The sequence below is a fragment of the Suncus etruscus genome, chromosome 9 (genome assembly GCF_024139225.1).
Source record: "Suncus etruscus isolate mSunEtr1 chromosome 9, mSunEtr1.pri.cur, whole genome shotgun sequence".
NCBI classification, from domain to species: domain Eukaryota; kingdom Metazoa; phylum Chordata; class Mammalia; order Eulipotyphla; family Soricidae; genus Suncus; species Suncus etruscus.
This window is the reverse complement of record NC_064856.1, coordinates 56,673,958-56,693,402: the sequence shown is the minus strand read 5'-3', so window position 1 is coordinate 56,693,402 and position 19,445 is coordinate 56,673,958. Positions and strand designations below refer to the sequence as shown.

Here is a 19,445-nt window from a genome sequence, read left to right as displayed (position 1 = left end):
AAAAATAAAAAGACCAATGTAATGGAAAGAGCTGCAATTTTAATTTGACCAGCATGCAGAGTAGATACTGCCAAATGTGACGATTGTGGATTAGATTCACTCAGATAAGCCACCAGTATTCCACATATAAATGGTCTCTAAAGTAGTGTAGAGTTAAAATGAATAGATTTTTTTCTACCAATGTGTTTGGAAGGATAAAAAGAAACATGTTGGTTTTTTCCCTATTTTTCTTTGTTGACTCTCAAATACATTTCATAACATAATAAATTTTAACCTTTTGAAATTAAAGTCATACACACAAAGCACTTTAAAAAACCATAAAATGGATGACCCATATATTCAGGCTATTTCAGAGACATTAAATCTGAAATTGTAGTGGTGGTAGAAGAGATTAAAGAACAAATAACACTACTTTCTCATTCATTCTGAAATAATTCGGGAGACTGCAGAAATAGTTCAGCCAAGTCATCAACTGACATCCATATTATCAGAAAAAAAATCAGAACTAAAAATAGATTTCACCTGAGATTCTCTGAGTGAAGTGTCAAAGTAGATCTGATGAGGTGCCCATATTCATGCTTCATTCTGAGTTTGTTTGTTTTTCTCACAGAGTGTGTATAGGCAAAAATCAGAGGTAGCTCACAGGAATCAAGCAGTTGTCTTTTTCACCAAATGAACAGGCTAATTTTTACAGTTGAAAGAACTTTTGCCTTCAATTAAAAATAAATGATAATCTTATTACTTATCTAACCATAAAGTTTGCTATTTTAATTGCCACCAGAATACTATAGTTGTAACCCATAGCTACATTTTTTTCATTTTATTTAATTCGGGGGGGGGGGCGCATTTGCAGCTAAATTTCCTATATAATTCACTATTAGCTACACAAGTTACAAGTTGTACTTATTAGCAAATTTATATAATTCTTATTGTGGATTTATTTTAAGGATCATGATTGAACATGCATTTTCTTGCTTGGACTTACATATTTTTTTAATATTTTTTAATAATTTCATACAAATGTTTTGGGCACTTACTTTGACAATGAAACTGTGAAAATTAATTTCAGTATAGAAAATCCATAAATGCATGTTATTTGCAATCGCAACTGCACACCAGATCCATGAGTAAATTATAGATTAGGTGTCACTCAGAAGGTTTTGATTCAATCTTAGAACAAAAGTTCTTCAAAAGTTGTTCAATTGATTGTGATAGGTGGACTTTAGAGTGACTTTTCCAAATCCTTCAAGTTGAAAGCATCCTTAGGATTCTATCATTTCTCCATCACTTTGATTTATCTCTTCCCAAGCATCCATCAGTGTACTTCTCTAGACAAATACATCAGATATTTCATATATCCTAGAATGTATGCACTTAAAATGAACTTAATTTTTCCTTTCAAAAAGTTCTGAACTTCCTGTTCAATCTCCAGGTCTACATGTCTCCCCTAGCATCACTAGCTAGGTATTAGCCTGGTAGTTACAAACCTTGCTAGGTGTGGCATTCAGGCCTCTTTCCTCTTCTAGAAAAAAATCCCCAAACACACATATAAAGTCTTCAATATGTCTGTAGTACTATATTTATATAAATTAAATTTTCGTGAGTAGTCAGACATACCCATTTATGTAATAAATGAAATTTATAAATGTGGTGTGGAGGGAAGAATATGAAAGTAGAAGTACATGGGCTTCCTAAACCATTTATGCCAACTGTTTTAACAAAATGCGCCTTCTGCATACAAAATAAAGACCCATCTCTGGGGAGGTCAGAGTGATAGCACCATGGGAAGTACATTTGCCTTGCAGGTAGCCCACCCTGGACAGACCCGGGTTCAATTCCCACCATCCCATCTTGTCCCCCAAGCCTGGTGGAGCAATTTCTGAGTGCAGAGCCAGGAATAAAACCTGACCACTGCTGAATGTGGCCCATAAAACAAAAATAAACAAACATAAAAGACCTATCTCCACAGTACCACTTGATAGGCACTAAACAGCCTGCCATACATATGTATACATCCTCAAAACTTCGTGCATGCAATGCAAACACATTGCTGTTTTATTATTAAATAATCAGATAAAGATGCATTATGTTTCTGTTGACTTAGTCTAAATTGTGTCAGACTAAGTCTAGACTACAGATATTTAAACCAGATTACTAAATTTGCTCAAGACAGGTTTTTTCTTTCTTATATTTTTATTTATTTAAATAAATGAATTACAGAGTTGACATAATTGATCATAATACATTTGTTTCTAGATAAGTGAAAGCGAAGTTTTGGAGAAAATGGAAAGAAAAAGTAAAAAATTAAATGGAGGAGACTAAAAAAGAAAGAATAAAAAATAAAGTACAACAGCAAGCTCATTTGTGACAATTATATCATTGATGAAATCATTAATATAATGACAGAACATTAGTAAGCTCTTGTACATATATATGTCCAGTCTGTCAATTTGGAGTGTGCCTTTATGGATGACAGCATCAAACAAATGAAGTTGTCCAAAAATTCAAAGATATGAATTTTAGGGTCATATATTCAGCTGCAGGGTCTTCTAGAAGGTACAGTTCGAACATGGCCACTGAGTCTGTGGGCGTTGTTACAGCTGCTAATCTTTCCTGGAAGAAGGAAGATGCAGGGGAGGGTTCTCACACTTGCTCCATAAAAAGCCCTGGTGATATCAGCCTAACAACTGGTGGACCCGAAGTGTGGTCAGCTAAGCATCTCCGCAGGGAATTATAGAGGGTCAGTGATGAAGCAGGCCATTGGGAAAATGATGATTCTGGTTGATGGAAGCAGTAAGCATGACTTCAGCAGGGTAGAGATTGGCCTACCCTATACTCCTGAGATGGCCAGCTTTGTGCTGCGTGGGCTGATGTAGCCATAATCTTTCACCACTCTGTTTATATCTCATTTGAAAAGAGTGAATCTATAGGGCTAGACTGGTCTGAACTTGGTGACTGCATTTATGGAAATGGCTATAGCTGCCAGAATTTTCTAGAAGAAAGAGAATATGTGTTAATGTGCCCTCATCCCCCTCAAAAAAAGCCCTGGTGATATCAGCCCAACAATCTGTGGAGCTGAAGTGTGGTCAGCTCAGTATTCCCGCAGGGAATTGTGGAGGGTTAGTGATGAGGCAGGCCATTGAAGAAACGGAGGTTCTGGTTGATGGAGGCAGCAAACGTGTCTTCAACAGGATGGGAACTTGGCCCACCCTTTCCTCCTGAAATGGCCATCTTTGTGCGGCATGGGCTGGTGTAGCTATAATCTCTTCTGGCTCTATTTACATCTTATTCGAGAAAAAAGTGAGTCTATCACCCAGTTTGAACATGGTCTACAGACAGTTTTTACAACTATGTGAGGTCTTTTTACTCGAGTTTCAGGGTGATTGTAATTTGGGAACTTTAAAAGGTGTAGTTTGTTGGGGAATTCCAATCCATCAACACCTTAACTTAGATAATAAAAACACCATTGCCAATCAAACTTGAGCTTATTTTCCATGAAGAAGTAAGAAATACCTGAGAGGTGTACCTAGAACTTGCCCCGTTCTGAAATTTCTTAGAATAGCTTGCTGATAATAAAGTCTTTGGGTTTACCACAGTGAAGTGGACTCCTTTTAATTTATGTTGCAGCAGAATGCACTAGCCCATGTTAGTGGAATTTGGGGATTTTGACAATGGCATCCAAGGATTTCCATGACCTGATCAGTGTTTACTTGAACAGACTCATCTATCAATATTCTGGACACATACTTTATTTTGTTTTGTTCTACTGAACACTGAAGATGCTTTTTGAGAAATTCATAATAAGGCAATTTTGTTATTATATGAATGTCAAAAATTGTTGATTACACACTCTAGATGGCAAAGTCTACAATACTTACAGGCTAAACAGGAGAGTCTACTAGGACCACTATAATATATCTGAGGTGCTTCTAAGCCAAAATTTTCCGATTTCCTGTCTAAAAACCTCTATAAATCGCTAGAATGTCTCTTTTCCTTCACACACTACAGGCAAAGTACTGCTCTCTAGGAGCAACTTCTTTAGGAACCTTCTGCAAATCTACTCAACTTACTAAATACTTTTCTCCTATTTTGTCCTGCACTATGTTCAGTAATATCTACCTTCCCATCTTTATTATATTAATTGTAATTATTGTTTTATCTCAGTCCCAAAGGGGAAGTAACCATGTTTAATGTATCTTCAATTCACTGATGCTGAACCTAATAGCTAGCACTGAAAAAGCACTCAAAGGTTTTTTTCTTTAGCTTAATTATAATTAGAAAAAGTGATTAGTTCAAGTAGTTAGAGTAAAGGTTATATAATGTTAGGAAGAAAGGGAGCTTGGAAAAAGAGATAGAAAATAGAAGGCAAGTTACAGAACATTTTTTCATATTTCACATAAAGGCTGTACTTTGCAATGAAAAGAATGTTACAATTAGTCCTTTTTTTCTCTGCCATTATGTGCAGAAAATTTATAGCCCTAATTTCTCAATATTGTTCAGAACAATTAAAGCTTTATATGCCACACCATAAGATGTTATAATGAATCCATATTTGCTTCTGCACCTCTAAAAATCAGACAACCTGACTCATTCACTAGACAGTACTCCTCAGATGATTTCACTTGAAAGAATATTTTACTCTAAGTAATGAAAACTTTTTAAAAACCATAGAATTTAAAAAAAATATTCAGAAGGTAGAATAAATACATAATGTGCACATAAAAAGAAATATATTAAAATAATCAATCCTAAAAAAAGACACTCAAATTATCTAGAACTTGTTAAAGTGACAATCTTCAATTCCCATTATACCTCCCAAGTTATTATATATAGCAATATTATCTGATAATTTGAGTGCATTGATGATAATTTATTAGCAAAAGTATTACAAAAAAGGAGTAGGACACCATAATATAAAATATGACAATAAAAATAACTAGAACTGGAGCTAGAGAGATAGTACAGAGGGTAAGGCAGTCTTCCACGTGGTCAACCTGGGTTTTATGAATGATTTCAAACAGGGCCAGCATTCCATATGGTTCTCCAAGTCTCACCAGGAATAAATTTTGAGTGCAGAACCGGTGAGTCTTGAACATCACCAGTATGTCTCTAAAACAAACTAAACAAAACAAAAACAGAACTAGAACTTAGATATACTCAAAAATAATTAAATTAAAAATCTGAGTATAGAGCTGTAGAGATAACACAGGACTGAGGGTTATGTGCTTTGCCTGCTTAGCACTTTGTTTTCATTTCTAAACACCATATACCCAGGTATCCCTCAGAATTATCTAAGCACTGCTTGGGAAGTCCCCACCCAAAAAGTTGCATCTACTTTTGGGACTAATGTGTGTGTGTACTTAAGCACAAATATATAGTATTATAATAAAAATAAAATAATTGTCAAGGAAAATATAGCAATAGCAGCAAATAATTATTAAACATATACTATATACTACTTATAGTAACATATATTACATACATACATATATATACATTACTATATACTACTACTTCATATACTCATTGAACTGAATAACTTATATGTTATCAGAATACTAGTAATTCATTTTACCAATTAGAACAGGACACAAATGAAATAACTTGACTGAGGACATATAGCTAATACGTTTTGTGAATTAGTATTACCAAAAAGACAGAATAGAAAATGCTTTTTTATGAATGTTTGCAAATAGGTAAAATGTGCGTGCCCAGAGATCATGACTCTGAGGAAGCATGAAGAAGTGATATTTCAACCATTAAAATCCATTGATTTGTCAATGGTTTACAATATTATAGAATCTCAGTAGAGTATCTTCACAACTCTTTATGTGGAGTTATCACCACTTTCACCACTAAAGTTACAAGGCCAACTTAGTCCCCAATAGACCCTTCTCTCAAACTTACCAACATCTCTCCCTTTGAAAATTTTCATGGTTTGTTCCAACTTTAGGATGATGTTTTATTGATTTCTATAGCTCATTTGCTTTAGCCACTCATGTTTCACATGGAAATGAAATCATCCAATAACTATCTTTCACTTCCTTACTTATTTCACTTAGATAATCAGTTACCTTAAGAGCCATCTATTTTGTACAAAAAGGCATATTCTAATGTCACAGCATTATTCCACTGAGCACATATATCAGTTTCTTTACTCAGTCATCTGTTGATAGACATTTAAGCTTTATGTATTTTGGCTATCATGAATAATACTGCTATGAAAAAGGGTTTTAAATATGCTTTAGAATTAATGTTTTCATAAGCTATGTAAAAAATGCCAGGGGAACTGAAAATGTAGCTTAATGAGTTGAATGTATGCTTTGTATGTGGGAGGTCTGGGTTTGACCACCAGCACCATATGGCCCCAAGCACTGCCAAAAATGATTTCCACATACCATGTATAAGAGGGAGGGCCAAGTCCTCACCCTTCCAAAGCCATGCCTGCTGCATTCATCACCCATAATCACCACTTTGCCTTTGATTCTGCTTCACCACCCCCCTACAATTCTCTGCAGAGACATCAATTTGACCCAAACTCCAGGTAAAGTATTTTGGTATTTGAGCTGATGTCACCTGGAAATTTTTGGAGTGTGTGCAGGCTATTCCCCAGACCCTGCTGTCATATTTGCATAAGACCTAGCAGCTGAAAACACATGTCACAAAAGCTGCAGTAATACAGATTACTGATTGCAGTATTACCAATTACAAAAGTATCAGTGTTTTGAATTCCTAGACCACATGTCCACAACAACTTCATTTATGGTTAGTACTGTCACACCCCTGGAAACACACCAGTTTATTTTTTTTTCTTCTGACAATATTTTTATTTCCTCATATTCTTATTTCAGGTTCAATTTTATTTCTTTTTATTCTTTTTATTAATATCTTTATTTAAACACCTTGATTTCTAATATGATTGTTGTTGGGTTTCAGTCATGTAAAGAACACCCCCCATCACCAGTGCAACATTCCCATCACCAATGTCCCAAATCTCCCTCCTCCCCACCCCATCCCCGCCTGTCCTCTAGACAGGCTTTCTACTTCCCTCATTCATTCACATTGTTATGATAGTACTCAGTGTAGTTATTTCTCTAACTGCACTCATCACTCTTTGTGGTGAGCTTCATATTGTAAGCTGGACCTTCAAGCCCGTCTCTCTTTGTCTCTGAGAATAATTACAAAAATATCTTTCATTTTTCTTAAAACCCATAGATGAGGAGACTATTCTGCGTTTATCTCTCTCCCTCTGACTTACTGCACTCAGCATAATAAATTCCATGTACAACCATGTATAGGAAAATTTTATGACTTCATCTCTCCTGACAGCTGCATAATATTCCATTGTGTATATGTACCACAATTTCTTTAGCCATTAGTCTGTTGAAGGGCATCTTGGTTGTTTCCAGAGTCTGGCTATTGTAAATAGCACTGCAATGAATATAGGTGTGAGGAAGGGATTTTTGTATTGTGTTTTTGTGTTCCTAAGGTATATCCCTGGGAGTGGTATAGCTAGATCGTATGGGAGCTCAACTCCAGTTTTGGGAGGAATCTCTATATCACTTTCCATAAAGGTTGGACTAGAAAGCATTCCCACCAGCAGTGGATAAGAGTTCCTTTCTCTCCACATACCCGCCAGCATTGCTTGTTCTCATTCTTTGTGATGTGTGCTAATCTCTGTAGTGTTAGATGGTATATCATAGTTGTTTTAATTTGCATCTCCCTGATGATTAGTGGAGCATTTTTTTATGTGCCTTTTGGCCATTTGTATTTCTTCTTTGTCAAAGTGTCTGTTCATTTCTTCTCCCCATTTTTTTGATGGGATTAGATTTTTTTCCTTGTAAAGTTCTGTCAGTGCCTTGTATATTTTAGATATTAGCCCCTTATCTGATGGATGTTGGTGAATAGTTTCTCCCACTCAGTGGGTCGCTCAGGAACTCACCAATTTAGATGCCAATGGGTAGTTAATGTTCAGAAACAAATGAAATAACAGAAAAGTCAGTTGGCAACAAGAGCTTACTAACCTTCTGACAATGACTTAATGTCCACATTAGAGATATAATTTTCACAAATTTGTTTGTCAATATGCTTCTTTTTTTCTCTTTATTCCTTCATCTTCTTTTATCTTTCTTTTTTTAAAAATACATTTGTTCTCATTTATCTGAAAACAAATGTATTATGATCCATAAGGTGAACCTAAGTAAAAGCCTAAACAAAGGTTTTCCCTCACCATTTCCCCTAACCTCTTCTTTTGGTATATAAAAGCCCACTAGATAGTTGCTTTTGTATCTGACTTGAACTCCCCCCTTCCTGGATTTGGTAGTTGATTTAAATAAAGGTCTGGCTTTGGGCTGGGGAGAAGAAACACAGAGAAGAGAGACATGGCAGAGAGGACTAACTCAAATGAGTATCTTTTTTTGACTGCTTGGTATTATTTCTCTGCTGCTACTCTGCTTTCTCAGACCTGTCCACCAAGGGGTTAGAAACATGGTGCCTGGGACGGTCTCGCCAGCTTTTGGATTTATATTTTTATTTTACAATGATCAACTATGTAATACATGCTCTTTAGATAAAGTAAATTAAAAAAGAATAGACCTTAAGCAAACAAATAAAAAATGCCTAAGAGTGGAACTGCTGTATCACATGGAATTTTCATTTCAATTTCCATTTTTGTAAGAACTCTCCAAGTGGTTTTCTATTACTGGCTGTATCAATTTATATTCCCACCAATTTATATTCCTTTAGGAGTTCCAGGGTTCTTTTAGTCCACATTCTTGTCAATATAAGAAACATTCCCAAATTTATTTTTATATAAGTCCATTTTCACGGACATAAAATCATCACACTGTGGTTTTGACTTACATTTATTTTATAAGTGATGTGAGTCATTTGTATGCTTTTTTTTTTACAGGCTTTTGACTATATTTTAAAAATTGGGTTGTTTATTGAGTTGTTTAGATTTTTTAAAACAATTGTAGGTTTTGGCTTTAAAATTTATTTAGTTGTTTTTATTATTAATGAGTTAACATGGTTTACAATAGTGTGGTATCTATATTTATGCTTGCAGGGATCTCAAACTCAATTTATCTGGGGGCCGCAGGAGGCAAAGTCGGGGTGATCCTTGAGTGCTAAGTCAGTAGTAAGCCTTGAACATTGGGGGTGTGTGACACAAACAACTAAAACAAAACAAAACAACAAAAAAAGATTCCTCTAGGGCAGGGCCACAAAATGTTGTACGGAGGGCTGCAAACAGCCCTCGGGCTGCGAGTTTCAGACCCCTGCGAGTATGTTACTGCATCATACCAACCACCAAGGTGCCAATAGACCTGCTAGGTTCCTTATCCTCCAGTCTCTCCCTTTCACATTCATCCATCCCATCCCAGCTTGGTAAATTCATTTCTGTTATCAAAGTCTAAGGGTTTATATATTAAACTTCTGCCTGATGTACAATATGCAAATACCTTCTCTCAAATGATAGTCTTTTGGGGTTTGTGGTCATTTCTTTCATTTTGTAAAAGCTTTTTGATTTGATATAACATCAGTTTCTTCTTGCTTTTAATTCCCTTGGCACTATAGTTGAGCTTCCAAAAAGCATCTCTGATTTTGAAGTTCTGGAATATATCACCTATGGTTTCTGCTGTAGATTTTATTGTTTCGTTTCTAATAGCTAAGTCTTTAACTCACTTTGAGTTAATTTTTGTGTATAATGTTAAACAGTGGGGGGGGAAGTTCCAAGTATGAAGCTTTGAGTTCTGTCCTCATAATTTATGATCATGGAAACTTTGCATTCTGAGATTCCTGATTCTGCAGACAGTTTTCACACATACCACAGACAGATTTGTGCCAGCACCACAACTGAAATTTGGCATCCCTAGTGTGTACCACAACCAAAAAAGATATTTAAGCATCATAGTTAAGAGTGCAATTCCCAAGGGATCATGTGTGTGAGCACCACAACTAAAAGTTCATTATTCCTCTACTCTTTCCCCTGCCCCTTGAACATGACATTTTTCTGGAGCACAACTAAAGAATATGCTGAGTATGTGTGCAAACATCAAGCTAAATGAGTGTGAACATGGATGCTCCAAGCACCATGACCCAGTGTTTAGTGATCTGATATGACTCTCCTGGCAAAGATTGGACCCCCAAAAATGTGCATGAGCAACTTAATTAACCCTAGGTCAGCATAAATACTACCACAGAGAGACGAAAAGCAAGCAAAAATTAACACATTTTGATTTTGTTTTTATAGCTGTTCAGTTGACCCAGCAGCATCATTGAAGATGCTTTAAAAATTATTTACTTCAATGTCTTAGGTCCAAATTCCATTTGGAAACAGTACTGCAATAGTTCCCTTCTAGGTTTGTAACAGTTCCCTTCTAGGTACCCCATAGGCCCCTAAGTACAAAGCCAGGAGTAAACCGAGCATAGCCAGATGAGTACCTTCCCCCACAAAAAATTTCCCCCATTCTATTAATGAAAAGGGAAAGACTTAAATATTTTGCTCAAGGCTATATATCTGTTTAAGTACAGGACTAGATTCTTACTTCATTCTCCTTTCTCATCTTGAAGATTAATTTTCACAGGAGTTGTTTAGGTTTAATGTTACTTCTAGACCTAATCCAATGAAACTCTTGAAAATAAAGCTGGGGGGCCTGGCGGTGGCGCTAAAGGTAAGGTGCCTGCCTTGCCTGCGCTAGCCTTGGACGGACCGCGGTTCGATCCCCCGGTGTCCCATATGGTCCCCCAAGCCAGGAGCAACTTCTGAGCACATAGCCAGGAGTAACCCCTGAGCATTACCGGGTGTGGCCCAAAAATAAAAACAAAACAAACAAACAAAAAAAAGAAAATAAAGCTGGGATAAATTTATTCTTTATATTATGGTTCAGGTAGGGACAAGAAATGATTACTCCATTCTAATATTTTTTTTTAAAAAAGTAAGGCTGATCTCCCACTTATGCCTCTCACTAATTATTCTCATTTCTCTGTAAACCTAAGCATGTAGGTTTTTCTTTTTTTTTTTTTCCCAAATCAGATAGTTCTCCTTCTTCCCTCAAATCAGATAGTTAAGAAGAAATTATGTTTTATTTTAAGCTTCCCATATGGGGAAGCACACGTGTACTCTACATATAATAGGGAGACTCAGCTTTCTGGTGTCAGCTTAATTTTTTTTCTTAAGAGGTTAGCCCACATCAAAAAGTTTGTGCTATTTGATTGTTTATTCTGAAAGAGGCAGCAGGCTACAGGCCTGCCTGTGATGCCTTTACCACAATTTCCTTTTGTTTTTCCCTCTTGATAATTACCTCCTGACTAAACCACTCACTAGTTCATGTAGAGGAATCCCACAGAGATGAAAACACACTTGTTTAAATAAAATATTTATGAAGAAACCCTAAAATGTCACTGAAGTAGATGCAAATTAGAACTTCACATATTATGCATCAAATATGCCTTAGAAGACTCCCTATTTCCTGATTGCAATTAACATTAATCTTTAAAAATTAATCCTATTGTGCATAACCCACAAATGTCTATTCAGAAAAATTCAATGCTTTAAGACTGATTCTCTTTTGACTATCTTTGAAATTTTGAAATATAGTAAATATTTTATCTTGATTATTTCTTTTAAAAATCCTTGGAAACTGTCTAATTATGTTCTATGTAATCTTCTATTATTTAATTTTACTTTAGTTCAGTGCAATGTGAATTAGTGAAAATTCTACATCTGGTCTTCTAATGAGACTATTTTGAAATAATTTTTTTTAATTTGTCCTTCCCTCTCCCTGACAAATTGAGTAGGCAGAAAATATCCTAGAGAGAATTTTAAGAGTCTTCAAAATAAAAATATGGTAAAATGTCATCAAAATAAAGTCAATAATAAGTTGATATTGGTAGTAACTCTATAAGGGTAATCAATTCCCTGACTCTGGATACCACTGTTACTTATTTTGTAAGAGAGTACATGGTGATCTTAGAAGAGTTCATTGGATTAATCCTTCTCTTGGTGATTTCAACAGTATTCTAACAGACTATACTTAAGGATAAATGAGAAACTTAAACCAGGGCACACCCCTCAGGGGATCCTATTTAATGAGTCTACTGTAGAGTGCATTCAGTGGTTGTAGTTTTTTGCTTGAGTTGTCTGATTTTTTTTAGAGCCTCCTTCATGTTTCTAATGTGCAGTCAAGGTTGAAAACCATTGATCTAGAAAAAGCTTTTCCTGAATAAGGTTATGGTCCGCTTAGAAAGAGTGTATCAATACGGCATCATGTGTCTATTTGAAGAAGATTCTGCTTCACACAGAGACTAGGTAAACATTTTCTAGTTAATCAGAAAATAAAGATAAATTTCTAGAAACACAAAGATGGAATATCAATTGAACACCTGTAATTTAAGTAAAAGAACTCCAAACTAAAACTACTGAGTTGAGTCTTTATAACTGTAGACTTTATACTATATTTAGGAATTAAACACAAAGTAGATGCAAAGAATATTAAAATCAGGAAAGTTTGACAATGACTTCTAAATTCTCAGTGCATAAGTCCTATTTGCTTAAAAGTTTCTGTGACTTGGAGTTGGCTCTTTATTTTTTTTCTTCAAATGGAGCCCATGTTCTTGGGCTAGTATGGTTCTCCAGATTTCAATTTAGTCAAACTTCAACGTGCCCATAAATCACCTGAAGATCTGTTAATATACAGATTTATATGTAGTAGGTTTGGGGATAGGTCTAAAAATCTGCATCTGTAATAAACTTCCCGAGGCTTCAGGTATGATCACTTTGAGGAGCAAAGTCTTTGAAGACATTATGAGGATGAAATGAAATGACCTACATAAAATCACTGGCACCCTACAGAAGATGACTTAGGAAAATAATAAAACATGTTTAAAATTTAGAAATCACATGATCCAATCTTCTGTTCTTTTCTGTATGTGAGAAAAATTGGTTAAGAAAAGTTAAAATTGCATCTACTGATGACTAAAATGTTATAATGGAGAAGATTGAATTCATTTGACAGTAAAATGTATAATCAAGATCAATAAGTGGAACTTGTAAAGTGCTTTTAATTTCACATAGCAAATGCCATCCTAAAATCTACTGATCCTGTTGTGCAGAGCATGAAGTCTTAAAAAGATGAGCACAAATGAGGCATTAAGATAACATTCATGCTTCAGACCACCTTCAAACTCTCAGAGATGTTAACAATGTGTGCAATAATATTTTTACAATAAGATGAAACTAACTTCTAGATTAGGTGGGTTACCAGAGGTCAAGGAGAGGTGAAGTGAAGAATGAGAGATATTTAAGGAGGAGAAGAATGACACTGAAACTTTGGAGAAGGGAGTGGTAACAACAGTTAAACAGTTACACATATAGAGATGTAATAATAGATCCTTAAAATTTTATGATATTTTGAACCAATGATAAGTCAATAAAAATATAAAAAGAAATTAAGCCAAAAAATACACATTAAAACCAGTCTCTATTTTCTTCCTGATCCCTTCCCTCACAGTCATTCCAACAACAAATTGTAGTACTGTGTCAACAGACCCATCACTACATAATAGCAGGGACACCATTTACTCAGTTGTATACTATCAATGCTCTAGCCACACAGCTGCTAAAACTCATTAAAAAGATAATCTTGGTCTGGATGCTCAAACAACTCAGAGGATTTAGAATAAATCACCTCTATTACAATTTTTGTTTTAAGCTACTTCTATCTATCTTACTAAAATAGATTCCAATTAAATTCCTCTGTCTTACCCTTGGTCTTCTATAGTATTTTTCAACTTGTAACCAGAGTTTTGCTCCTTCTCACTTCAGCCATTTCTAATAGTTTCATATCTCATTCAGAGTGAAAAACCAAAGTCCACATTATGACCTACAAAGTTCACATAATCTTCTTCCTCTAACTCTCATGTATATTTCACTCTGTTTCTACTGCACTTGAACTCACTGTTGTTTGAACCACATCAAGGACCCTCCCACGTCAGGATCTTTTCATTTTCCCTATGACATGGCATTTATTCTCTTAGATTAGCAACATATACATCAATTATATATATGTGTATATATACATATATATGTATATATGTATACACACACACACACACACACACAAACATAGTCATCTAACAGAAACATCCTAATTGACTTCTATAGGAAAGGTGCTATGCTTAAAGATCAATACTCTACTTTCCAGAATTGAAGAATAAAGCAATGGGCAAAGCAATCTACTTCCACTGTAATTTAGATTTCTTCTTTTAAAAAACAACACTTTCCTTAGATTCTCTTTTATCACCAAGTTTGAGTAGACAAATTGCTGTACTCCCTCATCAAGGCTCTGAAATTTTAAAGGTAAAGAATAACTCTTCTGATGGTCAATTCATCTTTGGCCAAAACTTACCACCTCTCCCCCAGTGCCTGAAAATATGAACAAGTATCCCAGATGCAGTGCTCTTCTGCTCTCATGGGAAATCATGTCTATTTTCTTCTTTTAAATCTAGCATCTTACATTTGAGCTTGAGGAAATCTTAACTACCAATAAATGCTCATGAATGGACAAAAGATAGGCAGCTGATTCTTAATTTTGGTAGATTTTTTTTTTTTATGGAAAAGGAAGGAATCCCCTTACTGAGTCAACTCTCTCAGAGCCCCACATCCCTGGCAGCTGTGCTTTGTTGTTCAGGTTCACACAATACGAACATTGTTAACACTATTGAGCACTACAGCTGCTCCAGCCATATAGTTATTAGGGCTCAGAAATTAAAACTGCTCTTGGCTTAAATGGTCAGATAACTCAGAGGATTTATAATAAATAAAATTGATGGAAAAGTAGATCTAAAAGAGTACAATGTGTTCCCCTGAACATCACTCAGAGCAATCCATGACCTTAGAGCAGGGGTCTCAAACTTGAGGCCCACAGGCCATTTGCGGTCCTCCGTACAACATTTTGTGGCCTGCGGCTGGCCTTCAAATACCGCAGTATTCACGATTATTCGCTTACCGAATAATCGCAATAAAATCACATTAGTAAGAAAAAAATCGTATTAAACATTCGCATAACCCGAGCAGTTCCATTCAGGGTATGCAAATGTTTAATGCGATTTTTTGCGATTTTTTCTTACTAATGCGATTTTTTTATTGTGAATATTCGGTAAGCGAATAATCGTGAATACTTTGTGCCTAGCACAGACAACGAGCACAGACAATTTCAGAAAAAGTGGGAGAAGCAGTATTTCTTTGTTGAGCACAGGAGTATCCCCACATGTCTTATTTGCTCAGAGAAAGTTTCAGTGCACAAGAAATACAACTTGAAATGTCATTATTCAACTAAACATGCTGAGGAATGTGCAAAATATCAAGGAAATGAGAGAGCCAAGCAGGTTGCCAGTCTTAAAGCATGTCTAATGAGACAACAAGATTTCTTCAAGAAAGCAACCAAAAAGAATGTTGCATCAGTCGAAGCTAGTTACAGGGTTAGTGAGATGATTGCTAAGACAAGGAAACCATTCACAGAAGGAGAGTTTGTTAAAAAATGCATATTACAGGCTGCAAGTATTATCTGTCTGGGAAAGAAAGGTCAGTTTAGCAAAATCAGCCTTTCTGCCAACACTGTGGCAGAGCGCATTTCTGACATGTCAAGTAACATTTATCATCAACTGTGTGAGAAAGCCAAATGTTTTGATGCATACTCAGTTGCTCTTGACGAGGGCACAGATATATCAGACACTGCGCAGCTCACAATTTATGTCTGTGGTGTTGACTGCAATTTTGAATTGACAGAGGAGCATCTCACAATAATTCCAATGCATGGCCAGACCACTGCTAATGAGATATTTTGGCATCTGTGTGATGCCATTGAGAATGCAGGTTTGCCATGGAAGAGGTTTGTTGGAATAATAACCGATGGAGTGCCATCAATGACAGGGAGGAAAAATGGACTGGTGGCAGTTGTTAAAAAAAAAAACAAAACTTGAAGAGGAGGGTGTAGAGAAGGCCATTGCTCTTCACTGCATTATCCATCAGCAAGCCCTTTGCAGTAAATGCCTGCTGTGTGACAATGTGATGTCTATTGTTGTGAAATGCATCAACCAAATCAGATCCAGGGGCTTAAAGCACAGGAGGTTCCGTGCTTTGTTAGAGGAAATGGAGTCAGAATATGGAGATGTGCTCTATTTCATCGAGGTACATTGGCTCAGCAGAGGAAATGTCCTGAAAAGATTTTTTGAGTTGAGAGAAGTGAAAGCCTTCATGGAGAAGGATGGGAATGCTGTTTCTGAGTTGAGTGATCACAAATGGCTCATGGACTTAGCTTTTCTTGTTGACATCACACATAAGCTGAATGTACTAAACAAGATGTTACAAGGCCTGGGGCAGCTTATCAGTGTTGCCTATGACAACGTGACAGAATTCTCCACAAAACTTGTGTTATGGAAATCCCAGCTCTCTCAGACAAACCTTTGCCATTTCCCAGCATGCAAGGAACTTGTGGATGCAGGCATACTATTCAATGGTGAGAAATATGTTGATGCTATTTTTAAGCTAGAGAAGGAAATTGGTCACAGATTTGCAGACTTCAAAAAGCACAGAGCCACTTTCCAAATTTTGTGGACCCCTTTTCCTTTGATGTGCAAGATGCCCCTCCTGTGCTTCAAATGGAGCTCATTGACCTGCAATGCAACTCTGATCTCAAAGCCAAGTTCAGGGAGATTAGTGGAAAAGCAGGCATGCATGGGCAATTTTTGAGAGAATTGCCCCCCAGCTTCCCTGAGCTTTCTCGAATGTTCAAGAGCACCATGTGCCTTTTTGGGAGCACATATTTGTGTGAAAAGTTATTCTCCACATTGAAATTCAATAAGTCAAAGTACAGGTCTAGACTTAATGATGATCATCTTCAAGCCATACTGAGGGTCTCAACTGCTTCCTCTCTAAAGCCAAATGTGGTTCAGATTTGTGAGAAGCACTGTCAAGTCTCTGGCAGCAAGGAATAGGCAAAAGATGCCATGTTCAGAAGAACTATTCATGATCTTCACACAATGTTCTATTCATGTTCAGAAGAAATAATTAAAACTGTTAATAATGACGTTTGAGGACTTTTTTTTTTTGTGAAATCCCTTATGCGGCCCTGCCTCACCCCGACTTTGCCTCCTGCAGCCCCCAGGTAAATTGAGTTTGAGACCCCTGCCTTAGAGGCAGGAGTGAGCCCTGAGTACCACCAGATATGGTTCAATTCCCCATACAAAGCAAGAGAGAGAGAGAGAAAGAGAGAGAGAGAAAGGGAGGGGGCAGGGAGATGGTTCAGTGGGCTGGATCACATATCTTGCTTTGCATGGAAAGCCATGGGTTTGGTGCTTAGAACTCTACGCTCCTCCCAGCACCTTCAGAATGCCTAGCAGGGGTCCTCGAACTTTTTAAACAGGGGGCCAGTTCACTGTCCCTCAGACCATTGGTGGGTCTGACTATAGTAAAAACAAAACTTATGAACAAATTCTTATGCACACTGCATATATCTTATTTTGCAATGAAGAAACAAAAGATACAAATACAATATGTGGCCCGCGGGCCATAGTTTGAGGACCACTGGAGGTCACTAGATGCTGTCCCCAGCACTGCCATGTGTGTGATCCATGTGAAAAATAGTGAATGGAGGCAGATGATGAAAAAACAGTGTAGACAGATTTCATCCTTAATTAAAATGCCCTAGAAAAGATACTAAGTACACTTGGGATGTCTTCTGCAGCTTTGCTTTCTCTCACCTTGTTCTCAGTTCCCCACTCCTGTCTAATGAAGAGGCTACTTCCTGACACAAAGTTGAGTCCAGAGGGCATGGACTACCTCAAAAGCTTGTGTCCTAATTTAAGAATGTAGAGTATTGTTTGTAGGAATGTAACGAGCAGTCAAGCATACTATCATCTATAGATATTTTTCAAACAAGGAACCAGATTTATCTCTTCTAAGAAGCCTTCTCTGTGATTCTTTTTTGAGAGCTGCCTAGTGCAGGAAAACCTAAGCACATGAAATTCAGTTCATGAAATCCAGATTAGACAGGACAGAGGCATAAAATTAGCCAAGGGAAATGAATTGTCAAACAGTCCATTCAGCAAAAGGGATCCTCTATCTACTGGAAAGCTAAAGAAGAGTCCTATGTGGGGCAATACTTCCTTCCCAGGTAAAGAAGTGGCACATTTCCACGAGAACACTTACTTGGGGGGAATATGCTAAATAATCATTCTTGTTCCTGCTGCTTAAGGATATAACTTTCTCCAGTTAGAAGATCTTAGGTCAAACAGTCCTCATTCATGTCTGTCAGGAAGGAACTAGACATTATATATCTTGAATAAGCTCTCTGAGTATCAGCATTACTTCTCAACTTAATTTCTTCACTTTGAAGTAATACTTTATGATCATCTGGTAAAATTAATGCATCTGCTGGAAACAGGAGTTATGATCATTTTTTTCAGTAGAAAATAAAAGGCCTTACTGAATAGAGGAAATCTGACAATACTGTTAACAGGTGTCTTCTCTTCACCTCAGCCCCATTTTGAATATTATACCATCTAGGAAATATTATTTTAAGTCAGACATTTTATTCATTTTATTTATGAATTAAATAATGCTCTAATTCATCCTGTAAGTAAATGGATTTTATATAACATTTTATTTAAATGAGGTAAATTCATAGTGAATAATTTGCATAACATATTTCATTACCAATATTTATACCCAGAAATATCAAAAGGAAAAATTCACACTTTATCTTTAAAAATCCAACCGCAAAATGTGCTTTTTAAAAAAAAAATTAGGCGACTACTAGAGAATTTTTTTTCTAAGTGAAAATAATCTCCAGCAAACACTTGGAAGTTTGTTTCTTGCAGGACCCAATAGTAAATACGAAGATGTGGAAGATCTGGGGCTCCAGGGGAAAGCAAATGGCTTTATAAAAAAACAAAAAACTCATTTCTCCAAAGTTAATTGGTCACATGCCCAAATAAATGAACTTTCCAAACTTAGGAACCCAGCAACTTTCGCTGAGGTTAACTGTGAGTGCAAGGCTTTACCCTGCAAGCCCACCCATCAGGTGTGGCTGGCAGCGGAGCTGGTGGAACCGGGCTCCAGGCCCAAGCCATTTCCATGCCAAGCGACCCGCGGGGAATGGGCGCAGGCCCGGCTGCCCCGAACCAAGAGCTTCCACTTGGCCCGAAGCCGGTTCGCGCCCCGCCCTGCTCACCCCAAGACCTGGGAAAGGAAACCAGGGGCGTGTGGGGACGAGCGCCCAGTGGGATTGGGCCACAACCCAGGGGACCTTCCCCAACTCCCAACTTCCCGGAGTTTTTTTGGTTTTATCTCTCTCGCCCAGTCCCTCTTCCCACCGCTGCGAGGCCTCCCAACGCGGCCTCCCCTTTCCGAGAGCGAGAAAGCGCGCAGATACCACGAAGTGCAG

General features: G+C 36.9%; 1 protein-coding gene across 1 annotated transcript in view; it reads right to left on the bottom strand.

Annotated features, from left to right (window-relative positions):
- Window positions 1-19,445, bottom strand: part of SYT9 (synaptotagmin 9) — a 238,614-nt gene that overhangs the window by 218,720 nt on the left and 449 nt on the right. The gene's annotated exons all lie outside the window — the stretch shown is intronic.